The following is a 7,354-nucleotide window of genomic DNA, read 5'->3' as shown; positions in this document are numbered from 1 at the left end:
CACTCTTCCTATCTCATGATATTCCAAGTAGTTTCTAAAAGCAAATGGCAAATGGTGTTTCTTTCAAATAGAGACATGACATTTTATTTTTTTCTTATTACAGATGCACTTACTGAAGCCAGTGAACTTGCACCAGTAGATAACATAGTGCTACAACCTCCCTGAGACTGGATAAGAAAAATGAGCAATTATTACAGAGGCTCAAATCTATTAGTATTCTCCCAGGAAATTATAGCTCATACCTAAGGAGACTGACCTCCAAAGGAAGTACTCATTATCTGGAAAAACAAAACACAACTTAGATTTCTGTAAACATATATCACAGCTGAACTTGCAAATGTATTTTTCTTGTTTCTGTTTTCATGTTTTCTTTAATTTCTTTACTGTAATGGGAAAGGTGAACTGAGGATTTTTCTGTACCCAGTTTTGTACAAAAATACATAAATCTATTTCTTTTCAGTAATTTCTGTCTTCTGTTTCATTGATTGAGAAAGATCAGCTGATCTTTATTTACAGGAACATTAATTATTTTTCACTTTTTAAAGTATTGGTTGTTAGAATCTGTTGCCTTGGTAATAATTATAAATTCATTTTTTCTATTGTAATGTCTATATATTACTACACAGGGAATTTCTGTTCAATGTATTTTCCTACTTTCTAGGCACCTATTTATCTGCATTTTTGCAGAAATATTTTGGCTTCTTTTCAAAGCCTTGTGAAATTAATATTTGTTTTGGCTATCAGTTTCTAATTCATAAGTATTTTAGTATATTTTGTGGAAATTGTGTTTTGGAATAGATTTACATTTTTATTTATGTTATAGCTTTATTTAAACATTTCTAACTATTCCAATATATATCAGAAGCAAAATTTTGTGAAAATATTCCTGTAAATAATAAAAATATATTACAAGGTAGCATTTTGTGTATAAGTTACAGTGAGCCTTTGCAATATGTCCTTGCTACTCCAGGAAGTTCATATTATCTTCTATTTCTTCACCAGAATTTCACTGACCTGTTTGTTATGAAGTATATAGATGAAGGGATTTAGAGCTGGAGTCATCACTATATTGAGGACATGAACAGCTTTAGTCAGTTGCAAACCATCTTTGACGGATGTTCAGACAGGGAGGAAAATTGTAGTCTCATATCAGATGAGGACCACAGTGAGGTGGGAGGAACAGGTGGACAATACTTTTCTGTGGCCCCTGGCTAACGGGATCCCCAGGATGGTTCTGGTGATGTAGGCATAAGAGAGAAGAGGAATGACCCAGGAACTCAGGATAACTACAAAGGCGATCAAATGACACTGTCTCTACTCCCAGTATACATGTAAAGGCTGGGGCAATCCAGGGTGCATTGTCACAGAAAAAAATTATAGATGGCATGTGTGCCACATAAGGGCAAAGTGTTGATGAAAGCTGCTGGCAGAGAAATTGCCAGGAAATTACAAATCCTGGAACTAAGTGCCAGTGGCACTGAGATCAGGCTGTTCATGATAGCCTGGTAGTGTAGAGAAAAACAGATGGCAAGGTATCAGTCATAAATTATGGCTGCCAAGAGAAAGTATTCTGTGCAATCTAACGAGAAAGCAAGGTACATCTACAAAAGACACTAAAGATGATATAGTCTGGCTGTTCCTCAGCAGAATGGCCAGAGCTTTATGGACTGCAGCTGGGGTGAACCAGATCTCAAAAAATGGCAGGTTGCTCAGAAAGAAATGAATGGTGGTCTGTAAATGGTGTGATGTGCTGAGCAATAGCAGTATTGCTAAATTGCCACTAATGGTCAGAAGGTACATCAACATAAAAAAGAGAAAACTGGAGGAGCTGAGATCCAGGGAAACCTAACAGAAAAAATGTTTAGGCCTAGAGTCCCATTTTCTGTAATCATAGTGCTGATTTTCAAATTAGGAAGAAAATTTCCTCACTGAGGCTTATAGTCCACAAGGACCATCCTAGAAAGATGAAAAGAATTGAATTTATAAAAGCCTGACATTTAGATCATGGAACATGTTATCACGGAAAACTAATTTATAAGATTAATATACAATTATTTCCTGAGTATCCATTTACTAAGGTCAATCCGATAGCTACATTATGGATTGCTTTTTGAGGTTATCCTGAGTTCCAAGATTTAAATCCTGCTTCTGCCTGCCTCTTGGCTATTTCAAGGTGACTCATGTAGTATATTTTTAATTGCCACCTGTGCAGCAATTCAATGAATGAAAAAAAAAAAAACAACTTCTACTTGTTCAGAAATAGGCCTAAGTATTTAAATTGTAACGAGAACTACATGTAACAGTTAGAGCTATTTTGTTATTAATAATCTTCCTGTATAAAATAATATTTATCTTTCCTGAGCTGTGTTGTTTCAGATGATGATGAGAATAATAAAAGTAAGCAAAATAATTCATATGGAACATCTATGAGTCAACAGATTCCTACATTATTGACTTTTGTAAATGAAAACAAATGAAGAAAAGGTTATTTGAAATTATTTCTCAAAATAATCCAAGATTAGGTTGTTTCATTTTCCCAGTTATTGTGACTAGATAAGCAACTAACATGGATAAGCAATAACTGTGAAGCTCAATCTTGTTTTGTAGGCTTGTGTGACCTGTCTCTGATCTGACACAGGGCCTGGCCACTTGGGGAGGCAGAATGTAAAGAGACAGACTGCATTTGTCCCACACTGTCACAGGGTGGGTGCTGTGCTGTAGGGAAGACATCTGGTGATGGCTCGGGAGTTCCTGAGCCTGTGCAGTGGCAAGGGTCATCTGGTTCTCAGACTCTTGGACACCCAGGCACCACCAGGAGCCTCAGAAGAGCTGAGAACTGAGTGGAGACTCACTGACTGGATCTAGCCTGGGGCTGAGGGGAGGGCAACGAAGGAGAGCTCAAGATGCTCCCTCAGGAAGAGTCCTTGGATTGTCTGATGGCTTGGGCATGGTAGAATTCATAACTGGAATGCAGAGAGACCTTCATGGAGAGTTTAGACAGTGGTTCAGAAAAAGGTTTTCTCCCAGACTATCCATGGTGAATCCTGACAAAAAGAGACAGTCCATGGTTTTAATGCATTTATTATCATACTGGAATGTGGATATGTTAAACCATATCCTACCTCTCAGTTAGGACAGAGATTAAATATCTTTTTCAGGGAGGAATGTCTGGGAAGGAAAGCTTATTGGCTGAGCTATTCAGGCCTCTAGCTATATCATTAGAATGGCCATTTGTCTTGAGCCTACGTGTCTTAAGTTCATGTCTCTTTTGCTCATCTCATGTGGAGGAGCTTGGAAAATTGCCCCTTATGTGACTGCTGGCCACAAATCTAAGGATCCTATGGCTAGTTACAGGGGCCTGGTGCCCTGGAGCAGGCAAAGTAACTACTTCTCCTTCAGGGTCTCCAGGGCTTCTAGCCTTATCTTTACCAGGGACCAGGCTACCATTCATGTTCCCACATTGTTTCTATTGTCAGTCACTTGGGGTGTGAGATAGTCTTGATAATACAGAAAAAATAAACTTTTTTTTTATACCAGTTGGAGTGAGAGTTGTGTTTGTATTGACATCATGATAGTCAGATGATTTCAACAAACCACTGGACTGAGAACAGGGTCACCAATTGTGGAGTGGAGAAAAGACTGAAGGAGCTAAAGGGGTTAGCAACCTCACAGGAAGAACAACAATATCAATCAATCAGACCCCCCCAGAGCTCCCAGAGACTAAACTACCCTGTCACATGGAGAGACAACATATGCGGCAGAGGATGGCCTTCTCATGAATCAATGATAGGAGAGGTCCTTGGCCCTGTGAAGGCTCAATACCCCAGTATAGGGGAAAACAAGGGAGGGGAGATGGGAGGAATATGGGGAGATAATTATTATAGGAGAGGATGATTCCAGAGGGGAAAGTGGGAAAGGGGATAGTATTTGAAATGTAGGTAAAGAAAATATCCAGTAATACATACATAAATAAGGCCAAAGGCATTTTCAAAGTAGAAGTATAACAAGTGATGTTTCCAGTAAGAACGAAGACCCAGACATGACACACTGGCGAGAACCAGGTGAGAAAATATTCCAACTAGCCAGGGTGCAGAGATATCTCAGCGGAACACGGGGCAGTGTGCACCTGCCCTGCCTGATCCAGGGATCCAAAGACACAGTGGCATTGGGCCCTCTGTTCCCAGCAGGCAGTTTCTGGAGTGCACAACAGGCGCTTGGACTATCCACCACCAGGAACAGTGGCAATCAAGGGACAGAAGCCAGGTACAAGGGAAAGGTGAGAACCAATCATTGACAACAAGATGACAAGAGAAAAGTGAAAGAACAAACCCCAGGGAAACAAAGAAAACCTGGCAACACTAGAACCCAGCTCTCCAATCACAAAAAACAGCAGAATGCCAAACACTCCAGAAATAGAAGATTCAGACATGAAATACTACCTCAAAATGATGATAGAGATCCTTATACAAGAACAGGAGGAAAAGCATAAAGAATTAGAAGCTTTTAAAGAAGAAACAAGAAAAACACTCAAAACAAAGAACTAGAGGAAAAAAGAACGAAAGAGATGAAAAAATGGAAGAAGGAATTTAAAACATAAATGAACACAATAAAGAAAACACCTAAAGAGACAACCCTGGAGGTAGAAATTCTAAAAAAGGAATCAGGAGTCACCATGCAAGCATTTCCAACAACTACAAGAAATGAAAGAGAGAATTTCGGGGGCCAAAGACAACATTGAAATCACAGATAAAACAGTCAGAGAAGATGCAAAAACCAAAAAGCTCCTAACCCAAAATGTCCAGGAGATCCAGGACACAATAAGAAAACCAAACCTAAAAATAATAGGAATGGAAGAGGGCAAAAAATATCAACTAAGTGGCACAGTAAGTATCTTCAAAAAAATCCTGGAAGAAAACATCCCTACCCTTAAAAATGAGATGACCATGAGCATAAAAGAAGCCTACAGAACTCCAAATAGATTGGACCATAAAAGAAATTTCTCCCGACCCATAATAGTCAAAACACCAATGACCAAATCAAAGAAAGAATACTAAAAGCAGTAAGGGAAAAAGGTCATGTAACATATAAAAGCAGACCAATCGGAACCACACCCAGTTTCTCAACAGAGACTTATGAAAGCTAGAAGAGCCTAGACAGACATCATGCAGACACTGAGAGAGCACAAGTGCCAGCCCAAGCTGCTATACCCAGAAAAACTATCAATCAACATAGATGGCAAGATGAAGATATTCCAAGACAAAAGTAAATTCACACAATACATGACCACAAACCCAACAGTACAAGGAATTATACGTAGAAAACCCAATGCAATGAGGGGAAATAAATCTTAGTAAAAACAAGAAAACTCTTAAGCAAGAAAACCAAAAGAAGAAAGACACACAGGCATAATTCAACCTACCAAACAAACAATTGCATGAAACAGCAACCACTATTCCTTGATATCTATTAACATAAATGGACTCAATTATGCAATAAAAGATATTGGCTATCAGACCAGATAAATAAACAAAACCCAGCATTTTGCTGCATACAGGAAACTCATCTCAGAGACAAAGACAAAATCTATCTCAGAATAAAAGGTTGGGAAAAAACCTTCCAAACATATGGCCCCAAAAAACAAGCTGGAGTGGCCATTCTAATATCGAATAAAGTAGATTTTCAACCAAAGGTTATCAAATAAAAAGATAAGGAAGGACACTTTTTACTCATTACAGGGGAAATCTGTCAGGAGGAACTCTCAATCCTTAACATATATGCTCCAATTACAAAAGCACCCGTATTCATAAAGAAACCCTACTAAAGAGCAAAAAATACATTACACCCCACACAATAATATTAGAAGAATTTACTTCCCCACTTTCAGCAATGGACAGACAATGGAAAAAGAAACTGAACAAGGACACTGTAAAACTAGCAGATTCTATGAACCAATTGGAATTAATAGATATCTATAGAACATATTATCTTAAAACTAAAGAATACACCTTTTTCTCAGCACCTCAGGACAACTTCTTGAAAATTGACCACATAATTTGACACAGAAGAAGCCTCAATCGATACAAGAAAATTGAAATATTCCCATCCATCCTTTCAGATAAACTTGGTCTAAGGCTGGTCTTTAATAACAACAAAGACAACAAAAAGCCCATATACATATGGAAATTAAACAATGTTCTATTAAATGATAGCAGGGTCAAAGAAGAAATAAAAAAGGAAATTAAGGATTTTCAATGAATTAAAAATTCAATGAAAATGAAAACATAACATACCCAAATATATGGGATGTAATGAAAGCCATACTGAGAGGAAAACTCATAGCTCTGAGTGATTCCAAAAAGTAACTGGAGAGAGCATACACTAGAAACCTGAGAGCACAGTTGAAATCTCTAGAACAAAAGGAATTAGATACACCTAAAAGGAGAAGATGGCAAGAAATAATCAAACTTAGGGCAGAAATAGACTGAATAGAAACACAAAAGAACTATTGAAAGAATGAACAAAACCAAGAGCTGGTTCTTTGAGAAAATTTACAAGATTGGTAAACACTTAGACAGACTAACTAGAGGGCAAATAAATTGGATCCAATTTAACAAAATCACAAAGGAAAATGGAGAAATAATGACTGAAACTGAGGAAATTCATGAAATCATCAGATCCTTCTACAAAAGCCTGTACTCAACAAAGCTGGAAAATCTGAAGGAAATGGATGTATACCTAGACAGATAGAAGATACCAAAGTTAAACCAGGACCAGGTAAACCATCTAAATAATCCCATAATACCTAAAGAAATAGAAGCAGTCATCAAAAGCCTCCCAACCAAAAAATCCCAGGTGCAGATGGGTTCAGTTCAGAATTTTATCAGACATTTATGGACAACATCATACAAATAGACTCCAAACTATTGGACAAAATAGAGTCCAATGAAAAACTACCTAACTTATTTTTTGAGGCTACAATAACCCTTGTAACTAAACTACATAAAGATCCTACAAGAGAACTTGAGACCAATCTCACTTATGAACATTGATGCGAAAATACTCAACAAAATCCTTGCAAACCGAATCCAAGATGACATCAAAACGATCATTCACCATGATCAAGTAGGCCTCATCCCTGGGATGCAGGGATGGTTTAATATAATGAAATCCATCAATATAGTCCACCATATAAACAAACTCAAAAAAAAAATAAACATGTGGTTATCTCACTAGATACTGAGAAAGCATTTCACAACTCCAACACCACTTCATGTTAAAAGTCTTGGAAATAACAGGAATCTAAGGCCCATACCTAAATATAATAAAAGCAATATACAGAACACCAATCGATAGC

At 37.6% G+C, this 7,354-nt stretch overlaps 1 pseudogene across 1 annotated transcript; it reads right to left on the bottom strand.

The window, feature by feature from the left end:
- Positions 1 to 987: 987 nt before the first annotated feature.
- On the bottom strand, positions 988 to 1,892 carry LOC308416645 (olfactory receptor 6F1-like; annotated as a pseudogene). The gene has a single exon. The product of its transcript is annotated as an olfactory receptor 6F1-like (transcript).
- Positions 1,893 to 7,354: the final 5,462 nt, after the last annotated feature.

This window comes from Micromys minutus, assembly GCF_963924665.1.
Source record: "Micromys minutus genome assembly, chromosome: 2".
NCBI classification, from domain to species: Eukaryota; Metazoa; Chordata; class Mammalia; order Rodentia; family Muridae; genus Micromys; species Micromys minutus.
This window is presented reverse-complemented; position numbering and strand designations above follow the sequence as displayed.